The following is a 24461-nucleotide window of genomic DNA, read 5'->3' as shown; positions in this document are numbered from 1 at the left end:
GGTCATCATTCCCCCCCCCCCCCCCCTAGAACTTAGAACTACTTAAACCTAACTAACCTAAGGACATTACACACATCCATGCCCGAGGCAGGATTCGAGCCTGCGACCGCAGCGGTCGCGCGGTTCCAGACTGAAGTGCCTAGAACCTCTCGGCCACACTGGCCGTCACATCATCGTCAGAAACTGAATTGAAAGGCATATGCAGGATCAGATATTGACTCAGATCACAAACTAGTAGTGATGAAGAGCGCGCTGAAGTTTAAGAGATTAGTCAAGAACAATGAATACACAAAGAAGTGGGATACGGAACTACCAAGGAATGACGAAATACGCCTTAAGTTCTCTAAGGCTATAGACATAGCGATAACGAATTTCTCAGTAGGTAGTGGAGTTGAAAAGATATGGACACAAAAGGTAATCACACAAATTGGAAAGGAAAACATGGTGCATAAAAGGTAACTAAGAAGAAACCATGGGTAACAGAAGAAATACTTCAGTTGCTCGATGAAGGAAGGAAGTATAAAAAAAGGTGAGAGAAATTCAGGAATAAAGAAATACAAGACGCTAAGGAATGAAATAAGTAGGAATGTGGATAAGCTAAGACGAAATGGCTGCATGAAAAATGTCGAACTCGAAAAAGAAATGATTGTAGGAAGAACTGAGTTAAGGTATACGAAAGGCAAAACAAACTTCGATGAAATTAAAAGCAAGGGTGGTAACATTCAGAGTGCAACGGAAATTTCACTGTTAAATGCAGAGGACAGAGAGGGTAGGTGGAAAGAATACATTGAATGCCTCTATGAGGGGGAGAATTTGTCTGGTGAGATAGAAAAAGAAACAGGAATTGATTTAGAACAGATACCGGATCCAGTATTAGAATCAGAATTCAAGAGAGCTTTGGAGGACTTAGGATAAAGTAAGGCAGAAGGGAAAGATAAAATTCCACCAAAATTTTTCGAACCGTTTGTGGAAGTGGCGACAAAGCTACTGTTTACATCCTTGTCTTACAGCCTTTTTAATGCGAGCACGTTCAATCTGAACATCGAAAATGTCATGATGGAAATTAAAAAAAAAGTTTCAGGAGTGTAATTAAAATTCAGGGTTGAAGGACATTGCTGTCCTGTGGGAAAGTGAAGAAGAATTAGATGATGTGCTGAATGTAATGAACAGTCTCTTTTGTATAGAATATGGATCGAGAGTAAATCGAAGAAAGAAGAAAGTAATGAGAAGTAGCAAAAATGAGAGCAAAGAGAAACTTAACATCGGGCTTGATGGTCCCGAGGTTAGGTGAATTTAAGGAAGTCTGTTACTTAGACAGCAAAATAATCAATGACTGACAGAGCAACGAGGACATCAAAAGTAGGCTAGCACTGGCAAAAAGGGCATTCCTGACCAAGAGAAGTCTACCAGTATCTAACATAGGCTTTAATTTGAGGAATCGAAGCATCTGAGATGTGGTGCTAAAAACGGAATCTTGAAAATTAGATGAACTGGTAAGTTAAGGAATCAGGTTCTGCACGGGTTGGAGAGGAAAGCAATACGTGGAAAACACTGACAAGGAGAAGAGACAGAATGACAGGACATCCGTTAAGACATAAGGGAATGATTCCCATGGGGCTAGAGGGAGCTGTAGAGGGCAAAAAGTCTAGAGTAAGACAGAGATTGGAATACGTCCAGCAAATAAGTGAGGATGTAGGTTGCAAGTGATGCTCTTAGACGAAGAGGTTGGTACAGGAGAGGAATTCATTGCGAGTCGTTTCATACAGTTAGAAGACTGATGACTCAAAAAAAAAAAAATCTTCTGACAGTTTTGATTCGGCCCGCCACGAATTCCTCTACCGCGAAAATCTCTTCATTTTAAAGTAGCAATCGCAACCCATGTCCTCATTTATATGCTGGATGTTATCCAGTTTATGTTTACCCCTTCAGTTTTCCTCACTACTGCAACGCCTAGAAGCATGATGTCTTAGCAAATGTCATATCTTCCTGTCAGTTCTTCTTTTCAATGTTTTCCACTTACATTGACGGGAAAAAATTCTACATCTGGAGGATAATAAATGTACTAGTTATGGTTTCAACGTCATCTGCCAATAGGTAACGTAGTGGCATAGCAACCTGAATGACATCTGTATCTATATCCTTTAATAAGAAATTCTCACAGCCAGAAGGATCAGTTTGGTGTAAATGTGTGAACCAGACAGCTTAGCCTTAGAGTCGCACTCGTGTTTCCTACAGCCAGCTGAGCAAGCTTAAAAGCGCTCAAATTGGGGTTTTACGAGTGGCTAGAAGGCCACTGGGAGAACTGTCACACAAGTTGGAGGTGCTGAGTCAGTTGTGTGACGATGTTAGTATCAGTAGTCACGTGAACATCCTCACATCAGTAAACGAGGTTCTGGACATCCACGCAGCACAGATGCCCGCCAGGATCGTCGTATTGTAAGGGTAGCAATGGCAAGTTGTACAGCTACCACAGGACGGATACGAAACCTTGTTAGCCCAGACGTGCCAACACGAAATGTTGCGAACCAGTTATTAGCAGTGGGATTACAGGCACGCACATCTCAAGCCTGTGTTCCAGTCAGGCCGCAGCATCGACTTGCATGAGTCTACTGGTGCGGTCAGAGGATCACTTGGAAAATGGAATGGCGCGCGAGGTCTTTAGCTAAGGAAAAAGATTCTCTCTGCGCGCCGGTGATGGTCGTTTGCGCCTACGACGTAGACCTGGTGTGTGCTGTCACATAAGAGTGCATTCGTCCTAGACACAATGGCTCCAATCCAGGATTTACGGTATGGGGTGTGATAAAATAAAACACTTGTGTGATAAAATAAAACACTTGTTAATCTTCGATGTTTCTGGAAGGGACGTTAACGAGTGGTCGGTACCTACAGAATGTTGTCAGACCTATCCTTTTGTCGTTCTTGTGACAGGAAGGTGATGTGTTGTTCCAATAGGGATGCATGGAATAACAATAATTGACATCTGTACACTCGACTGGATGACATAGTCAGCGCCTGGTTTGACGTCCGTGTAGGCTGCAGCACTTATTAATATGGGTGGTTCAACATGGGTAAATAGCTGGTATCTCAGAATCGCTTCTGCTTTTGATCTGAAAATGTACTCACTTCATGTACTCCACATGCACCGTTGCAGCTATAAATCTTCAGTTAACTGGAACTCTCCAAAAGGGTACACTAATTTTTTTCTGGCAGTGCATTCCTTTCTTCACCGATTCAACGGAGAACCAACTGATTCCTTATAAATCCACCTAATTCTTCTTTAGCGGTACATCTCAGATCCCTCAATTCTCTGCTGTTCCGGTTTTTCCACCGTCCATGATTCACTACCACAAACTACCACAAACTTACATTCTCAGAAATTTGTTCCTCAAATTATGGCCTATGTCTGTCATCAGTATAGGCTACTTCTCTTGGCCAGGAAAGCCATCTTTTCTTGTAATAGTCCCCGTTATGTCCTCATTTCTTTGTCTGTGAAGTGTTATATTGCATCCAAGGTAGCTGACCTCCATAACTACGTCTACATTTTTAACACCAATTTTGATGTTAAGTTTCTCGCTTCTTTTATTTCTGCTAGTTCTCCTTACAATCTGTACATTAGATGTTCAATGACATTCAACACGCCCTGTAATCCTTCTTCACTTTCACTAGGTATAGCAATGTCATCAGCGAATCTTATCTTTGATATCCTTCCACTTTAAATTTCCGTTTCTTGAACCTTTCTCTTATTTCCGTTATTACTTCTTCGATGTATGGACTGAAAATAGGGGCGAAATGCTACCTCCCTGTGTTACATCCTTTCTAATCCGAGCTCTTTGTTCTTGATCATTCAACATTATGGCTCCTTCCTGGTTCTTACCCATCTTTCCCTATAGCTTCCTATTTTTTCAGAGTTTCGAAAATCTTTGCTTCCACTTTCAAGCGCACATGGGATCTGCGTATATCGTTCGTTTACCTTTCCTAAAGGCAAACTGATCTGCATCTAACAGTTTATCAATTTTCTTTTCCATTCTACACGCCAGCTTGAATAGTAGTTTTGTTGCTGTTTCCCCTAACGATTTACGAAATTCGATGGAATGTTATCTATCCCCTCTATCAGAGTTCTTTTAAATTCTGACCAATACTGGAACTCCTATGTCTTCCATATCAACCCCCAATTTATTCTTCTATCGATTCATCAGACAAGTTCTCCCTCTCACTGAAGACCTTCAATATACTCTTTGAACTTGTCCGCTCTCTCCTCTGCGTTTCACAGTGTAATTTTCACGGCAATTTTAATGTTACCACTCTTGTTTTTGATTTCACCGAAGGTTGTTTTGACTTTTCCGTTGGCTGAGTCAGTCCTTCCAATGATCATTTCCTTTTCGATTTCAACACGTTTTTTCTGCAACCGTTTTGCCTTGGCCCTCCTGCACTTAGTGTTTATTTCATTCCCAAGTGGTCATCCCTGTCCTTTACTAGCCATTTCTGTATCACTTCCCTCCGCCTATGAATTGCAGTATTCTTTCTGTCCCCTAAGGTTTATTCAAAGTTACCGCCCTTATATTTATTATTGTCTATCCAACATCCGTGATCGGCCTTGTTAGAGATCCTTCTCTTCAGTTGAACTATCTAATGTGCTATTCCTCATTGCAATATCCACATCTTTAGCGAACTTCAAACGAATCTGATTATTCCTGAATACCTCAGTACCTCACTTCCTTCGACTCCGATAGTACCGGATGACCCTCTTAAACTTCAGTCTGCTCTTCATTATTACTAAATAATCTTACATGGAGACTGACTATGGAGGAAGCAGTGAACAGAGAGTTGGTTAAGCCGTTCAGATGGTCACCGGTTGGCAATGAGATGCAGAGACAAAAGCTGTCATCTGTTAATCAGAAGCCATGCAACTGACGCTTGAAGATCGTCGTTTTAGCACTGTGACAGTCACATAAGTCCCCGTGCACTGTTGATTTCATCATGTGGTGAGATGAAATAGCCAATCCGCTCCTACATGCCAACTTACAGAATCGTGTCCAGCACACAGCCAAATAAGCCCTGAGAATTATATCAATAATTTATATGCAAACGAATAAATTTATAAGCGGCAATGAGAAAGTTATAGTTCTAAAGCAGCCGTCCACAATCGGTATGCCAAACAGACAAAATCGCTGTGACCGTTGAGGCAATCATGCCACCAACGTACCAGGTAGAAGATACCCTTTTGGCTAAATACCGTGACCTGCTGCGTGAAGAAGTCCGTAGCTGCCTGCTGCACATACCCGTCCGACAGCGATCGACACTCCCAGGCCTTTTTCGAAGGACCGAAGGCGTGAGAGCTCAGAACTATAAGGCGGATGCGCTAGAGTCTGCCGTGCGGTTAAAGGCGCTGCAGCCTTGAACCGCAAGACCGCTACGGTCGCAGGTTCGAATCCTGCCTCGGGCATGGATGTTTACGATGTCCTTAGGTTAGTTAGGTTTAACTAGTTCTAAGTTCTAGGGGACTAATGACCTCAGCAGTTGAGTCCCATAGTGCTCAGAGCCATTTGAACTATCGCTAGAGTCTCCCACTTGAATCGGCCTAAATTCTGCCTTGCGACATTGCAATACGGGGACGTGGGTTATTATGAAGCAGCAGTACAACTTGTGGGAGTTTTCCCGGACGTTTCGGCATAATTTCACGCCGTAATTTTTCCCGCATTGCCCAGTAGCATTCTGCAGTGATGGAGACAGTATGTTTCTTGAAGTCAGTAAGACACCGAGATCGACCTGCATCTTGAGTCGAATCGCGACCAGCACAGAACTTAGCGAACCATTCCACAACAGTCGTTTTCAACAGACACGCTGCCTCCTACACATTCTTCATTCTCCGATAGATATCAACTGGTGCTTGTCCTTCGGCAGCCAATAAAAGGATAATGGCACTGTTGAACCGATTTCAATGCTTTTGGTAATAGCATCGCCGTATTTAACGTTTCCACATTCGCCGCACGCATGTCGGGAAGACACGAAAGCCACACTAATACCTTGTCTACAGGTCGGTGTTTATACAGTAAACCCACATCAGAGTCGTGGTACGTTGCATATACGGTGCAGAAACGACCTCAAACGGAAACTTTATGATCGTCCTTTATAATTGTTATACTTGTCCTTGCGTTAATTTTTTGTTCTTTTTTGGCACTTATAACGTGATCAGTGCATTTTACTATACTGTGCAGTTCCCCTAGCCAATCTACGGAGTAATTCCATTTTTAAATTTTTCTCGCTTATACACTCCTGGAAATGGAAAAAAGAACACATTGACACCGGTGTGTCAGACCCACCATACTTGCTCCGGAAACTGCGAAAGGGCTGTACAAGCAATGATCACACGCACGGCATAGCGGACACACCAGGAACCGTGGTGTTGGCCGTCGAATGGCGCTAGCTGCGCAGCATTTGTGCACCGCCGCCGTCAGTGTCAGCCGGTTTGCCGTGGCATACGGAGCTCCATCGCAGTCTTTAACACTGGTAGCATGCCGCGACAGCGTGGACGTGAATCGTATGTGCAGTTGACGGACTTTGAGCGAGGGCGTATAGTGGGCATGCGGGAGGCCGGGTGGACGTACCGCCGAATTGCTCAACACGTGGGGCGTGAGGTCTCCACAGTACATCGATGTTGTCGCCAGTGGTCGGCGGAAGGTGCACGTGCCCGTCGACCTGGGACCGGACCGCAGCGACGCACGGATGCACGCCAAGACCGTAGGATCCTACGCAGTGCCGTAGGGGACCGCACCGCCACTTCCCAGCAAATTAGGGACACTGTTGCTCCTGGGGTATCGGCGAGGACCATTCGCAACCGTCTCCATGAAGCTGGGCCCCAACATCGTGCAGCCCGCCTCCAGTGGTGTCGCGACAGGCGTGAATGGAGGGACGAATGGAGACGTGTCGTCTTCAGCGATGAGAGTCGCTTCTGCCTTGGTGCCAATGATGGTCGTATACGTGTTTGGCGCCGTGCAGGTGAGCGCCACAATCAGGACTGCATACGACCGAGGCACACAGGGCCAACACCCGGCATCATGGTGTGGGGAGCGATCTCCTACACTGGCCGTACACCACTGGTGATCGTCGAGGGGACACTGAATAGTGCACGGTACATCCAAACCGTCATCGAACCCATCGTTCTACCATTCCTAGACCGGCAAGGGAACTTGCTGTTCCAACTGGACAATGCACGTCCGCATGTATCCCGTGCCACCCAACGTGCTCTAGAAGGTGTAAGTCAACTACCCTGGCCAGCAAGATCTCCGGATCTGTCCCCCATTGAGCATGTTTGGGACTGGATGAAGCGTCGTCTCACGCGGTCTGCACGTCCAGCACGAACACTGGTCCAACTGAGGCGCCAGGTGGAAATGGCATGTCAAGCCGTTCCACAGGACTACATCCAGCATCTCTACGATCGTCTCCATGGGAGAATAGCAGCCTGCATTGCTGCGAAAGGTGGATATACACTGTACTAGTGCCGACATTGTGCATGCTCTGTTGCCTGTGTCTATGTGCCTGTGGTTCTGTCAGTGTGATCATGTGATGTATCTGACCCCAGGAATGTGTCCATAAAGTTTCCCCTTCCTGGGACAATGAATTCACGGTGTTCTTATTTCAATTTCCAGGAGTGTACTTTCATTTGTGGTGTCCAACTAAAACATGTTGTGGCCTAAACGCCTCAGCGAAGGATGTGTTTCCTTCAATATGCGACTAGTCCCTACACACCACTCTTGAACAGCCGATGAGGACTTTGGGGGAGAAGTTGTGGCGTAGTCGATAGTTTTAGCGTTAGCACCTGGTTTCAACATAACAAAGGTGCTCCTTGCTATTGAAACATCGCGGGCCATACCGATGAGACAGAAGTAACAAGGCCACTCACAGAAGTTCTCCGCGCCACCGATGGCGGCCTGACCTGAAATAGACCGAGACACATACGCGAGGTCACCAGGCCAGGCCAAATTAACTGCAAGCAGAGGCGACTACATAGTTAGAGACAACTAGTTAGACTCTTCAAGTTAAACTGCAAGGGAAAAAGATAGGCGGAAACAAACAAGGCATCTCTTCAGTTACTCCAATGCAACCATACCCCCAATGTTACAAGGTGGCTTGTGAGATAATTGTGGATAACTTTTCTCTTTACGCTGCAATGTGTATGTGAATTTTATGTGTGTTATTGTTATTAATTACTGTCTCTTTGTGATTAATCATATATTTTAGTTACGTTTATGCACGTGTTGTATTTATCCTTTGTTTATATTTGTTGCATTTAAGCAGGATTACTAGTGAGAACAAAAGAGACATATTGTTAAGCTAAATGATCTTTTGGGTGAAATTTCTATTAGTTGATGGTAATATAAATTATTATGCTTCATTTAATCTTTTAGAGAAATTGATGCTCCACTGGGTAATGTGTTAATTATTTTGTGGAGAGTCTACTTGCATCAATAAGAGTGGTTTGTGTAGGAGTAGTTTTCTATCCAATGCGTACATGCAAGTGGGATGTCATTGAGTGCAAATGTATTGATGTGTGTGTGTTAGTCTTAAGTACTTTCATTGTCCTGTCACATTAATGTGACCACCTGCCGAAGAATGAATACCCATTTTTGCAGCTCAGACCATTGCGAGACATGCAGGAAGAGAGTCAGTCAGGATCTGGAAGGTACCGACATGGATGTGGGGCCACATTGACTCCAGTGCCACAGCCATCTGAACTAAGTGTCTCGGTTGCGGCTCCATGCCACGAACAGCCCGATAGAAGTAGTCCTAAGAATTCTGGACTGGGTTTAAATGACGGAAGTTTGGTGGCCAGGGATGTATGGTGAATCCATCATGGAGCTCTTCGAACCACACGCGTACACTATGAGCTGTGTGAGATGTTGCGTTGTCCGGCTTGTAGATAACATTGTGCAGACGAAAAATCCCGAGGATATTTTCATACCTGTATTGATCCACTGTGCCTTCCATAGTGAGGAGATTAGGCAGGAAATGCCATGAAAACATTCTCCAGACCATACTACTCCCTCTTACGACCTGGACCCTACCCACGATTGTTGCAGTGTGTTTTCTTACAGATTTCATTCCAATGGAGTACAAAAGGGATTTATCCTAAACGTCAACCTGCACCACTGATTGGACGTCCAGTTGCGGCATTGTCGTGGAAATCACAGCCTTAGTCGTCGATGAACAGCAGTCAGCGTACTTGCTTGATCCAGACACCTGCTGAAAAGGCCGATGCACAGCAGCAATCGCTGAATGGTTAGTCCCTTAGTACATCTAAGCGGGCAATTTCGCAACATTTGAATGTTTATTCGCCTATACATCTCCACGACTGTCGTTCACCCTGTCATCTACGGCCTGTGGTGCTCCACATTTGCCTCGAAAAGGAATTTGGATTGTGCGAAGTTGCCACACTCGTTGTACTTTAAGCGTGGCAGCATGCGGACTTTTTATAAAGTTAGCTGTTTCGAAAATGATTCCACCATTGACCTGAAAGTGAATGACCTTGCCATATTGGACGTCAGATAAATCTCTCCATTTCCGCATTACAACATTGCCCTATTTTAGCCCCCCCCCCCTCCCAACTCCCAAAAAAAGCTCTATGTACCCTCCTCTGTTAGTGCTGCCACCTCCCGTTCGTGAGTGGTTGTTGGAACTTGACGTCGAACACTGCCGGTGTCACATTAATGTGACTGGACGGTGTAGCTATGAAGTTTTTTTATCACACCTGTGATATAGAGGTAGTGTCTTTGATTAGTAATGAAAGCGTCCTCGGTCCTGGGTTCAACACGCGATAGCGCTTAAATTTTGATTAATAATCAGCATTGGCGGCCGAAGACTTCCGGCGTAGTAAGATAATCTCATTCTGCTAAGGGCGTTGTGGAAGAGGGCGGAGGAGCGGACAGAGTTTCAGGGCACGCTCTTGTCTTTTGGGTAGAAAACTGCCCCTAAAGGTGGAAGAATCAGCTGTGATCAACCGCATGAGGATGCAGAAACCACTGGAAACCACTGCATTAAAGACACGTAGCGTGTGTCCATAGGAACTGTGGCCTGAAAGAAGTGACATGATTATGTTTCCATTGTCGAAACAATCCGGAATAGTCCGATATTCGGATCTCCGGGAGGGACTGCCAAGCAGGACCATGAGAAAAAGATTGAATAAACAACGAAAGGATAACGTTCTACGAGTCGGTGCGTGGAATATCAGAATCTTAAATGTGGTAGGGCGGTTAGAAAATCTGAAAAGGCAAATGCAGAATCTCAGTATGGATATTGTTCTTATCATAATCGACAACAAACATACACTAACAGCAATAGTTACATTATGTGATCACAAGAATCCGGACAACTGGCACCCTCCATCGATAATGCTTGAATTCAATATGGTGTTGGCCCACTCTTAGCCTGGATGACAGCTTCCACTCTCGCAGGCATACTTTCAATCTGGTTCTGGCAGGTTTCTTGCGGAATGGTAGACCATTCATCACGGAGTGCTGCACTGAGGAGAGGTACGATGTCGGTCGGTGAGATCTGGCACGAAGTCGGCATTCCAAAACATCACAAAGGTGTTATGTAGGACTCAGGTTAGGACTCTGTGTAAGCCAGTCCGTTGCAGGGATGTTAACACGCTCTCAGATGACGTTAACCGGGCATTCGCCATACCAACACCTTGCCATGGGATCGCCACATTGTGTACCGTGATTTGTCACTCCAGACAACGTTTTTCCAATGTTTAATTGTCCAATGTTTACGCTCCTTACACCAAGCGAGGCGTCGTTTGGCATTTACCTGCATGATGTGTGGCTCCTGAGCAGCCACTCGACCATAAAATCCAATTTTTCTCACCTCCCGACTACTGTCATAGTATTTGCAGTGGATTCTGATGCAGTTTGGAATTCCTGTGTGGTGGTCTAGATAGATACTAAAATGTAAACTTTCACGGCCGGAAATATCATGTCCATTATAATTATCCGGGCTGTTATGCCGTGGTCGGTTGATGAATTCTGTGGTGATTCCCAACGTTTCGTCTCCGACTGCGGGAGACATCTTCAAGGGGGTCCGTAGCTTGATGGAAGGTCCAACACACACACTGGCTCGCTACTGACGCTCGCTCAGTAGCGAGCCAGTGTGTGTGTTGGACCTTCCATCAAGCTACAGACCCCCTTGAAGATGTCTCCCGCAGTCGGAGACGAAACGTTGGGAATCACCACAGAATTCATCAACCGACCACGGCATAACAGCCCGGATAATTATAATGGACATGGTCTAGATAGATGTCTGCCTGTTACACATGACGACCCTCTCCAACTGTCGGTGGTCTCTGTCAGTCACCAGACGAGGTCGGCCTGTACGCTTTTGTGCCGTACGTGTCTCTTCACGTTTCCACTTCACTATCACATCGGAAACAGTAGACCTGGGGATGTTTAAGATTGTGGAAATCCCGCATACCGACGTATGACGCAAGTGACACCAAATCATCTGACCACGTTCGAAGTCCGTCAGCTCCACGGAGAACTCCATGATTCTCTCTCACGATGTCTAATGACTACTGAGGTCGCTGATAGGGATTTTCTGGCAGTAGATGGCAGCACATGCACCTGATATCAAAATCGTATGTTTTGGGGGGGGTGTCCGGATACTTTTGATCACATAGTGTAGGTATACATGCCGACGTCGCAAGCTGAAGATGAAGAGACAGACAAGGTATACGAGAATATTGGTAGGATAATACAGTAAGGGACATGAAACTACAATACTCATGGGAGACTGACATGCAGTTGTAGGGGAAGGAGTAGAAGAAACGGTTGCAGGCACGAGAATACGAGCTCGGGTCAAGGAATGAGTGAGGAGAAACCTGTAATAAATTTCAGCTACTAATTGCGAATAGTCTGTTCAAGAATCTGAAGACGAGGACTTATACTTGAAAAACGGCAGGTGATACGGCAAGATTTCAGTTAGATTACGTCATGGCCAGACAGAGATTCCGAAATATGATCCTGCACTGTAAGGCGTACTCAGGAGCAGATATAGGTTCAGATTACAATGTAGTAGTGATGAAGAGTAGGCTGAAGTTTTATAGGTTAGTCAGGAAGTGTCAACAAGCAAAGGAGTGGGATACGGAAGCATTAAGGGATGACGAGATACACTAAAATACTCTAAGGCTATAGATTCAGCAATAAGGAATAACTCAGTAGGCAGTACAGTCGAAGAGGAATGGACATCTCTGAAAAGGACAATCACAGAATTTGGAAAGTGGAATATGGGTACAAAGAAGGTAATTGCGAAGAAATCCTAGGTAACAGAACACACACTTCAGCTGACCAATGAAAGAAGGAAGTACAAAAATGTTTAAGGAAATTCGGAAATACAGAAATACAAGTCGCTGAGAAATGAAATAAATAGGAAGTTCAGGGAAGCTAAGACGTAATGGGTGTATGGAAAATGTCAAGAAATCGAGAAAGAAATGATTGTCGGAAGGACTGACTCAGCACATACGAAAGTCAAAACTGCTTTCTGTGAAATCAAAAGCAAGCGTGGTTACATAAAGAGCGCAACGGGAATTCCTCTATTAAATGCAGATCAGAGAGCAGATGGATGGGAAGAGTTCACTGTAGGCCTCTCCGGGGAGCTGATATGTCTGATATGATAGAAGAAGGTACAGGAGACTATTTAGAAGAGCTAGGGGAGACAGTATTAGAATCAGAATTTATTACACCTTTGGAGGACTTAAGAAGAAATAAGGCAGAAGGGATAGATAACATTCCATCAGAATTTCTGAAATCATTGTGGGAAGTGGCAATAAAACGACTATTCACGTTGGTATGTAGAATGTATATGCCTGGCGACATAGCATGTGACTTTTGGAAAAATGTCTTCCACACAATCTCGAAGACTGGAAGTGCCGACAAGTGCGATAATTATCGCACAATCAGCTTAACAGCTCATACATCTAAGTTCCTGACAAGAATAATACGTAAAAATTGAGGGTGTGTTCTTCACGATCAGTTAGGCTTTAGGAAAGACAACGGCACCAGAGAGGCAGTATTGACATCAAGACACGTGTTCATAGAACCTGTCAATCTGGAAATGTGTTGAGCAATGTAAAATGGTGCAAGATTTTCGAAATTCTGAAAATAATAGGGGTAAGCTGTAGGGAGAGACGAGTAATATTTGCAAGAGCCAAGAGGGAATAATAAGTGTGGACGACCAAGAACGAAGTTCTCGGATTAAAAAGGGTGTAGTCTTGACCTCCTGCTGGTCAGTCTGTACATCCAAGAAGCAATGACGAAAGTAAAAGAAAGGTTTAGGAGTGGGATTAAAATTCAAGGGGAAAGGATATCAATGATAAGATTCTGTCATGACACTTCTATCCTGAGTGAAAGTGAAGAACAATTACATGGGCTGCTGAATGGAATGAACAGTCTCAGGCGTACAGAGTATGGACTGAGCGTAGATAAAAAAAACGACGAAATTAATGAGAAGTTGCAGAAATGAGAACAGCAAGAAACTTAACATCAGGATTGATGGTCATGAAGTACGTGAAGTTGAGGAATTTTGCGACCTAGGCAGCAAAATAACTGATGACGGCCGGACGGAGTGGCCGTGCGGTTCTAGGCGCTACAGTCTGGAACCGAGCGACCGCTACGGCCGCAGGTTCGAATCCTGCCTCGGGCATGGAAGTGTGTGATGACCTTAGGTTAGTTATGTTTAATTAGTTCTAAGTTCTAGGCGACTGATGACCTCAGAAGTTAAGTCGCATAGTGCTCAAAGCCATTTGAACCACTTTTGAACTGATGATGGATGGAGCAAGGAGGACGTCAGAAGCAAATTAGCAGCGGAAAAAAGGACATACCCACATTTCCTGTGGGAAAACCGGAACAGAAGAGGATATAAGCATTTGAGATGCGTGCTACAGACGAATGTTGCAAATTATGGGGACTGATAATGTACTGCATGACGAGGTTTCGCGTAGAATCGGAGAGCCAAGGAATTTGTGGGAAACACTGACAAAAAGACGGGGCAGGGTGGTAGGACATCTGTTAAGGCATCAGGGAATGACTTCCTAGGTACTAGAGGGATCTGTAGAGGGCAAAAATGTAGAGGAAGGCGGAGGTGGAATATATCCAGCAAATAAAGGGGACGTGCTATTCTGAGATAAATAGGTTGACACATGAGAGAAATTCATGGCTAGCCGCATCACACCAATCAGAAGACTGATGACTGATAAAAAATTTAAGTGTGTCGTCTCCTCAGTGAATGTACACTCCTGGAAATGGTAAAAATAACACATTGACACCGGTGTGTCAGACCCACCATACTTGCTCCGGACACTGCGAGAGGGCTGTACAAGCAATGATCACACGCACGGCACAGCGGACACACCAGGAACCGCGGTGTTGGCCGTCGAATGGCGCTAGCTGCGCAGCATTTGTGCACCGCCGCCGTCAGTGTCAGCCAGTTTGCCGTGGCATACGGAGCTCCATCGCAGTCTTTAACACTGGTAGCATGCCGCGACAGCGTGGACGTGAACCGTATGTGCAGTTGACGGACTTTGAGCGAGGGCGTATAGTGGGCATGCGGGAGGCCGGGTGGACGTACCGCCGAATTGCTCAACACGTGGGGCGTGAGGTCTCCACAGTACATCGATGTTGTCGCCAGTGGTCGGCGGAAGGTGCACGTGCCCGTCGACCTGGGACCGGACCGCAGCGACGCACGGATGCACGCCAAGACCGTAGGATCCTACGCAGTGCCGTAGGGGACCGCACCGCCACTTCCCAGCAAATTAGGGACACTGTTGCTCCTGGGGTATCGGCGAGGACCATTCGCAACCGTCTCCATGAAGCTGGGCTACGGTCCCGCACACCGTTAGGCCGTCTTCCGCTCACGCCCCAACATCGTGCAGCCCGCCTCCAGTGGTGTCGCGACAGGCGTGAATGGAGGGACGAATGGAGACGTGTCGTCTTCAGCGATGAGAGTCGCTTCTGCCTTGGTGCCAATGATGGTCGCATACGTGTTTGGCGCCGTGCAGGTGAGCGCCACAATCAGGACTGCATACGACCGAGGCACACAGGGCCAACACCCGGCATCATGGTGTGGGGAGCGATCTCCTACACTGGCCGTACACCACTGATGATCGTCGAGGGGACACTGAATAGTGCACGGTACATCCAAACCGTCATCGAACCCATCGTTCTACCATTCCTAGACCGGCAAGGGAACTTGCTGTTCCAACAGGACAATGCACGTCCGCATGTATCCCGTGCCACCCAACGTGCTCTAGAAGGTGTAAGTCAACTACCCTGGCCAGCAAGATCTCCGGATCTGTCCCCCATTGAGCATGTTTGGGACTGGATGAAGCGTCGTCTCACGCGGTCTGCACGTCCAGCACGAACGCTGGTCCAACTGAGGCGCCAGGTGGAAATGGCATGGCAAGCCGTTCCACAGGACTACATCCAGCATCTCTACGATCGTCTCCATGGGAGAATAGTAGCCTGCATTGCTGCGAAAGGTGGATATACACTGTACTAGTGCCGACATTGTGCATGCTCTGTTGCCTGTGTCTATGTGCCTGTGGTTCTGTCAGTGTGATCATGTGATGTATCTGACCCCAGGAATGTGTCAATAAAGTTTCCCCTTCCTGGGACAATGAATTCACAGTGTTCTTATTTCAATTTCCAGGAGTGTATTTATTACAGATGATGGTGGGATGTGAGGAAGTACCACTCACGGCTCTCGACGTCAGAGTTTCTGCAATGGCAAGGTGAGCGAGTTAGGTCTGCTTTATGAAAATAATATATACCTTATCAGGGTCATGCAAGCTCAGTCTATTCATCCTATTCCATGCCGAGGAATGGTAAGTAAAAATGAGTTCTTCCAAAAGTTTGGGTCGCGTTGGTTCATTGGAGTAGCAAATCTTATGGCCATCATTTGTACCTATTACTACAAAAGTCACTTAGATGGCAGACAGCGATTAGAACTGTACGGCAAAGGGATGTTGACCGATAGCATCTGTTGTTATACGCTGTTTCTAGATGTACCTTGCGCGGGTTTAGCCAAGCGGTCTAGGGCGCTGCAGTCATGGACTGTGCGGCTGTTCCAGGCGGAGGGTCGAGTCCTCCCTCGGGCATGGGTGTGTGTGTTTGTCCTTAGAACACTTTAGGTTAAGTAATGTGTAAGCTTAGGGGTATCCGTGGTCTAGGGGTAGCGTCTGTGATTCATAATTAGAACGTCTTCGGTCCCGGGTTCGATCCCCGCCACTGCCTACATTTTGATAAATAATCAGCATTGGCGGCTGAAGACTTCCGGCATAAGAAGTCAGCCTCATTCTGCCAACGGCCTTGTCAAAGAGGGCGGAGGAGCGGATAGAGGTTCAGGGCACTCTCTTGTGCTAGGGGTGGGAAATTGCCCCTAAAGGCGGAAGAATCAGCAATGATCAACGACATGAGGATGCAGAAGGCAATGGAAACCACTGCATTAAAGACACGTAACGTGTATCCACAGGACATGTGGCCTGTAATTGAAGAAGTGTCATGATGATCTCTCCAATAGCAAAAGATTCCGAAATAGTCCCCCATTCGAATCTCCAGGAGGGGACTGCCGAGGGGGAGGTTACAATGAGAAAAAGATTGAATAATCAACGAAAGGATAACGTTCTACGAGTCGAGGCGTGGAATGTCAGAATCTTGAACGTGGTAGGGAAACTAGAAAATCTGAAAAGGGGAATACAAATGCTCAATCTAGATATAGTAGGGGTCAGTGAAGTGAAGTGGAAGGAAGACAAGGATTTCTGGTCAGATGAGTATCGGGTAATATCAACAGCAGCAGAAAATAGTATAACAGGTGTAGGATTCGCTATGAATAGGAAGGTAGGGCAGAGGGTGCGTTACTGTGAACAGTTCAGTGACCGGGTTGTTCTAATCAGAATCGACAACAGACCAACACCGACAACGATAGTTCAGGTATACATACCGACGTCGCAAGCTGAAGATGAACAGATAGAGAAAGTGTATGAGGATATTGAAAGGGTAATGCAGTATGTAAAGGGGGACGAAAATCTAATAGTCATGGGCGATTGGACTGCAGTTGTAGGGGAAGGAGTAGAAGGAAAGGTTACAGGAGAATATGGGCTTGGGACGAGGAATGAAAGAGGAGAAAGACTAATTGAGTTCTGTAACAAGTCTCAGCTAGTAATAGCGAATACCCTGTTCAAGAATCACAAGAGGAGGAAGTATACTTGGAAAAGGCCGGGAGATACGAGAAGATTTCAATTAGATTACATCATGGTCAGACAGAGAATCCGAAATCAGATACTGGATTGTAAGGCGTACCCAGGAGCAGATATAGACTCAGATCACAATATAGTAGTGATGAAGAGTAGGCTGAAGTTCAAGAGATTAGTCAGGAAGAATCAATACGCAAAGAAGTGGGATACGGAAGTACTAAGCAATGACGAAATACGTTTGAAGTTCTCTAACGCTATAGATACAGCAATAAGGAATAGCGCAGTAGGCAGTACAGTTGAAGAGGAATGGACATTTCTAAAAAGGGCCATCACAGAAGTTGGGAAGGAAAACATAGGTACAAAGAAGGTAGCTGCGAAGAAACCATGCGTAACAGAAGAAATACTTCAGTTTATTGATGAAAGGAGGAAGTACAAACATGTTCCGGGAAAATCAGGAATACAGAAATACAAGTCACTTTGGAATGAAATAAATAGGAAGTGCAGGGAAGCTAAGACGAAATGGCTGCAGGAAAAATGTGAAGACATCAAAAAAGTTATGATTGTCGGAAGGACAGACTCAGCATACAGGAAAGTCAAAACAATCTTTGGTGACATTAAAAGCAACGGTGGTAACATTAAGAGTGCAACGGGATAGATAACATTCCATCAGAATTTCTAAAATCATTGGGGGAAATGGCAACAAAACGACTATTCATGTTGGTGTGTAGAATATATGGGTCTGGCGACATACCATCTGACTTTCGGAATAGCATCATCCACACAATTCCGAAGACGGCAAGAGCTGACAAGTGCAAGAATTATCGCACAATTAGCTTAACAGCTCATGCATCGAAGCTGCTTACAAGAATTATATACAGAAGAATGGAAAAGAAAATTGAGAATGCGCTAGGTGACGATCAGTTTGGCTTTAGGAAAAGTAAAGGGACGAGAGAGGCAATTCTGACGTTACACCTAATAATGGAAGCAAGGCTAAAGAAAAATAAAGACACTTTCATAGGATTTGTCGACCTGGAAAAAGCGTTCGACAATATAAAATGGTGCAAGCTGTTCGAGATTCCGAAAAAAGTAGGGGTAAGCTATAGGGAGAGACGGGTCATGTACAATATGTACAACAACCAAGCGGGAATAATAAGAGTGGACGATCAAGAACGAAGTGCTCGTATTAAGAAGGGTGTAAGACAAGGCTGTAGCTTTTCACCCCTACTCTTCAATCTGTACATCGAGGAAGCAATGATGGAAATAAAAGAAAGATTCAGGAGTGGAATTAAAATACAAGGTGAAAGGACATCAATGATACGATTCGCTGATGACATTGCTATCCTGAGTGAAAGTGAAGAAGAATTAAATGATCTGCTGAACGGAATGAACAGTCTAATGAGTACACAGTATGGTTTGAGAGTAAATCGGAGAAAGACGAAGGTAATGAGAAGTAGTAGAAATGAGAACAGCGAGAAACTTAACATCAGGATTGATGGTGAAGAAGTCAATGAAGTTAAGGAATTCTGATACCTAGGCAGTAAAATAACCGATGACGGACGGAGCAAGGAGGACATCAAAAGCAGACTCGCTATGGCAAAAAAGGCATTTCTGGCCAAGAGAAGTCTACTAATATCAAATACCGGCTTTAATTTGAGGAAGAAATTTCTGAGGATGTACGTCTGGAGTACAGCATTGTATGGTAGTGAAACATGGACTGTGGGAAAACCGGAACAGAAGAGATTCGAAGCATTTGAGATGTGGTGCTATAGACGAATGTTGAAAATTAGGTGGACTGATAAGGTAAGGAATGAGGAGGTTCTACGCAGAATCGGAGAGGAAAGGAATATGTGGAAAACACTGTAAAGGAGAAGGGACAGGATGATAGGACATCTGCTAAGACATGAGGGAATGACTTCCATGGTACTAGAGGGAGCTGTAGAGGGCAAAAACTGTAGAGGAAGACAGAGAATGGAATATGTCAAGCAAATAATTGAGGACGTAGGTCGCAAGTGCTACTCTGAGATGAAGAGGTTAGCACAGCACAGGAAAGGAATTCGTGGCGGGCCGCATCAAACCAGTCAGTAGACTGATGACAAAAAAAAAAAAAAAAAAAAAAAAAAAGCTTAGGGACTGATGACCTTAGCAGTTAAGTCCCATAATATTTCACACACATTTGAACATTTAGATGTACCTTCTGGTCTTTAACGCTTACAATTTTAAATTTTGACGTTTCACTGCAGTACTCAAAGGCTATAACTAATCTTCAACATATCACTTGAACTATTCAACTGCTATTCAGGGCCGACACCACCATCTTACGTGCCCAGGAACCACCAGAGTATCTACTGGACATCGTTAAGACCACCTCGTAATTAACGTGCTCCTAAAATAATGAAAAACTACTTCTAATTTATTTCGTGACTATTACACGTAGTCATAGGTGCAAGGACGTACATGGCATAATATATCATTAGCAAACCGTCCATAAAATTCTTTGAAATGGCCTAAGGCAGAAATAGTACCATCGAACAAAATGTAAAGAAAATGGCAGCTAAAGACATCACGAAATTATCCAAAAAATTCATTACAGCTGCAGACCCAATCTCAAAGAAGGTTATAGAAACAAAGCAGCTTACTTCTACAGAGAGTTCAAAAATCAGCTTAAGAAAACATACATCACCAATCTTAAAGATCCAAAGACATTCAAAACTTCATACAACAACACTGAAAACTATAAAATATGTGTAGAATATTTCAAAGAATTACACAACTGCCTCCCCATCACTCGGAAATTTCAATTTTGTCCATAAAACTTCAATAGAACCAGAATCGAGCACGAACAAATGAAGGAATCATAAGACCACTTAAAAATTATAAAGTGTCTTGGAATGATAATACAGTAGCAGAGTTGTGGAAGATATCTAATGACAACGTGATAACTCGTATAACAAAAATAATTTAAGATATCTGGGAAACAAACATCTTTCCAGATGAATGGACATCTACATGAACACATCCTACCGATAAAAATGGAGATAAAACAGTTATAGAGGAATCTACCTCTCAACAGTGACCTATAAGATCCTGGCCCTTTTAATCAGCGCTGAATGAATACATGATCCACTGTTAGGGGAGTATCAAGTAGGGTTCAGGAAGTACAGACCATGCGTAAAGCAAGTCTTAAAATTTAAGCACATCTTAGAAATGAGAAAAATCAGGAGCTTTAAATATCTTATAACATTAGTACTTTTTAACAAGCGTACGGTTCTGTTCATAGAAACCTGTTACCTAAAATTTTGAAAGAGGCTGGAGTAGATAACAAAATAACAGGGATAATTCAAATAACTTTAAGTCACGCAACATCAGAAGTAAATTTTGTTGGATAACTGTGAGAAAATTTTGAAATAACATCAGGAATAAGATCAGAATACGACTTGTCGCCCCTACTTTTTAAGTGAAGAGTTTAGGAAGTTGGCAGAGTGTGGAGGAAGGTCATAAATAGTAAGGATATAACTCTTCAGGCTTTCCCGGCGAGATCTTGACATGTGGAATAATCGGGTCTACTGCCTGATGTTTGTGTCACTCTGGCACAATATTTCGGCCGCGTAACTCGTTGCCTTCTTCAGGTGCTAGCTGAGACTCAGTAGACTCGATTATTCCACATATCAGTAAGGATATACAATGGAAAGGAAACCAAAGAAGATCATTGTAGGTGCTTTAGCATTTGCATACGACGTGGCACGTATTACAGGCTAACTTGAAAATGCAAAAGAGGAAATCATAGAACTACAACAGTAAGCTGCAAAAGTAGGGTTACAAACGTCAAACATCAGCAATGCTCATCAAAAGCTTAGAAAAAAATAATAATACGTTATCTAATGTCAACTGTTTTAAATACCTAGGAGAACTGATATTAAACAATTTGAAGCAAAAAACAGCAATGGAGAACAGAATATATAACCCGAAAATGTCCTTTCATACAACAGGAAACGTTTACACTAAACAAATCTCTATCCTGGAACATAAAACTGAAATACTATTAAACAGTCGTAAGACCAGAAATATGCTGTGCAGTAGAAACTAATAAACTGTCTACGAAGGGAGAGCTTGAAAATTTGAAAAAAATTGAAGAATCCTAAGAAAAGTACCTGGGCCCAAAAGCGGTAGCAAATCAGAATATACACACATCAAAAAACGTTTTCTATCACCTCGGTTCCTAGAGTTCCGGAAACTGTACGTAGAATTAGAACAGAGATCAACATAAACATCATTTCTGCCCTTTTTATTGCTCATGAAAACCACACACTGCATGTTGTACCACCATACAGCGAGACCTTCAGAGACGGTGGTCCAGATTGCTGTACATACTGGTACCTATAATACCCAGTAGCACGTCCTCTTGCATTGACGCATGCCTGTATTCGTCGTGGCTTACTATCCACAAGTTCACAAGGGCACTGTTAGTCCACATTGTCCACTCCACAACGGAGATTCGGCGTAGATCTGTCGGAGTGGTTGGTGTGTCGCGTCGCCCATAAACAGCACTTTTCAATCTACCGAGGCATGTTCGATAGGATTCATGTCTGAAGAATATGTTGGCCACTATAGTCATTATCCTGAACGAAGTCATTCACAAGATGTGCACGATAGAAGCGCGAATTGTTGTCCATGAAGACGACTGCCTTGCCAATATGCTGTCAACATGGTTTCAGTATTGGTCGGAGTATAACATTCACGTATTGTACAGCCGTTTCGGCGGCTTCCTTGACCACCATCGGCGTACGTCGATGCCACATAATGCCACGCCAAAACAGCAGTGAACCTCCACCTTGCTGCACTGGCTGGACAGCGAATCGAAGGCGTTCAGCCTGACCGGGTTTCCTCCAAACACGTCTCCGACGATTGTCTGGTTGAAGACATATGCACTCTCATCGGTGAAGATAACGTGATGCCAATCCTGAGCGGTCCATTCCGCATGTTGTTGGGCCCATCTGTACCGCGCTGCATGGTGTCGTGGTAGCAACCATGGGCTTCGGGAGTGAAGTTGTGCATCATGCAGCCTATTGCGCACAGTTTGAGTCATAACACGACATACTGTGGCTGCACGAAAAGCATTACTCAACGTGGAGTCTTTGCTGTCAGTGTTTAACCGAGCCACAATCTGTAGTCAGTGGCCATCCCCTGCAATAGTAGCCCTTGGGCGGCCTGAGCGAGGCATCTCATCGACAGTTCCTGTCTCTTTGTATCTCCTCCATGTCCGGACACATCGCTTTGGTTCACTCCGAGACACCTGGATATTTCCCTTCTTGAGAGCCCTTCCTGGCATAAAGTAACAATGCGGACGCGATCGAACCGCGGTATTGACCGTCTAGGCAGGCTTCAACTACAGATAACATGAACCGTGTACCTCCTTCGTGGTGCAATGACTGGACTGATCGGCTGTCGGACCCCCTCCGTCTAATAGGCGCCTCTCATGTGTGATTGTTTACATGTTTTGGCTGGTTTAGTGACATCTCTGAACAGTCAATGGGACTGTGCCTGTGATACAATATCCACAGTCAACGTATATCTTCAGGAGATCTGGTAATCGGGGTGATGCAAAACTCTTTTGATGTGTGTAGATTAAAATCCAATATAGAATTATATTTGAAAGTTGAAAAGATAACAGGCGTAATGAGAAAAATGAGATTAAAACTCTGTGGGCGCATGAGGGATGAATAATAACAGAATATCTAAAAAATCATTGTCTTACTAAACAATTACAAATTCTAATTGACATGGCTTGGAATTGTAGGAAGGGCTATGGAAAAAATAGGAGTCGACTTGGACGCAAAATAAACAGAACACTTTTTTTAAGGAAACAATAGAAAAGGCAGGCTTTCTGGAGAGAAAAATATCGAGAATTGGATGAAAGTGGAAACAGAAAGAAGACACTATGCTGATTTACCGTGCCCTTCAAAAAGGTTACCCGAAATTTTAAAAAAAATATATGCATTCGAAAAGTCAGTATTAAGCAGTAGACGTGGGGCCTTCATGTGTCAAAATATTTGTGTCATAACTCGCAGTTGAGCAACATCTCAAAATGAAGTGTTTAAGCCATTCTCCAGAATGTTTTGAAGATGAGAACAGTGTGAGCAAAGTTTCTCACTCACACCTCGACTCCCGAACAAAAGCAAACACGTGGACGATTGTCAATACTTGACTAAAATGTAAAACGCAGACAGTTGTTTTCTGGAAAAAAATCACCATCTCAACGTTTCTTTGTTTCTTATTAATTTGGTCTCGGAACTTCTTAGACCGATGAGATAGGTCTGTATTATATCTTGTTTAGACAAAATTTGTGCCAGGGAATTCTGTTTCAGTTTCGATTTTAACGACCTCTGTGGGCATAATAACAGGGAAGTTTTGGAATATAAGTTAAGCATTGTCATCCACGATAGGTAAGTACCTAGGTGGTCATGGGTTTACATGAGTAATGTTCATTAGTAAATATTTTAAAGGTTTGAGTAATTACTCTTTGTTGGCTGATACAGAAATCTAAGACCTACCTGAAGGGGAAGGATAACCAGTGTTTATATAGGATAGTATCTTGACAATAACTTTTCAGTCGTACCGATACTGATACATACAGGAGCCCGACAGTTAGATTATAACCAAAACTTGATAACTTGAGGATAGAAAGCTACTCTACTGGGAGAGATGTCGCACAACTAAGTTATCAGTTGTATGTGGCATAACATTAGAAGTTCAATAGTTCCGTACATAAATGATTTCGTTTGCCTTGTGATAAAATGCTTTGTGAGACAGGTGTCCAACTCAAGGACGAAATTCAATAACCATTCTATAATACGTGGATGTTTCATGAAACGAGCTATTTTTCTTACAGAATTGGTCTAGGTGAAGATAGTTTATATATTCAGTTTTCTATTGTGGTTTAATGTTTTCCTGGACTTACCTAGTTTGATAGCAATCACTAACTTCTACTGTATTATCCTCGATGTTTCCATTCTTTGAAGACTTCTCTCGTTTTTGATACAAGATTCTATGCTTGTCCTGCGGAGCGCAGACTATTGAAGGCTGAAATAATTTCATACTTACTATGGGTGACGTTGCTTCTATTCGTTAATCAATCACAATTTACTATCTTCAGCCTGAAGTTCAGGAATCTGTCTTCTCTACTGACATTCTGATAATCAACTCATGGTATTTATTTAACCAAATC

Source organism: Schistocerca piceifrons, chromosome 6 (genome assembly GCF_021461385.2).
Source record: "Schistocerca piceifrons isolate TAMUIC-IGC-003096 chromosome 6, iqSchPice1.1, whole genome shotgun sequence".
Taxonomy (NCBI): domain Eukaryota; kingdom Metazoa; phylum Arthropoda; class Insecta; order Orthoptera; family Acrididae; genus Schistocerca; species Schistocerca piceifrons.
The sequence above is the reverse complement of the archived record's forward strand: the minus strand, read 5'-3'. Positions refer to the sequence as shown.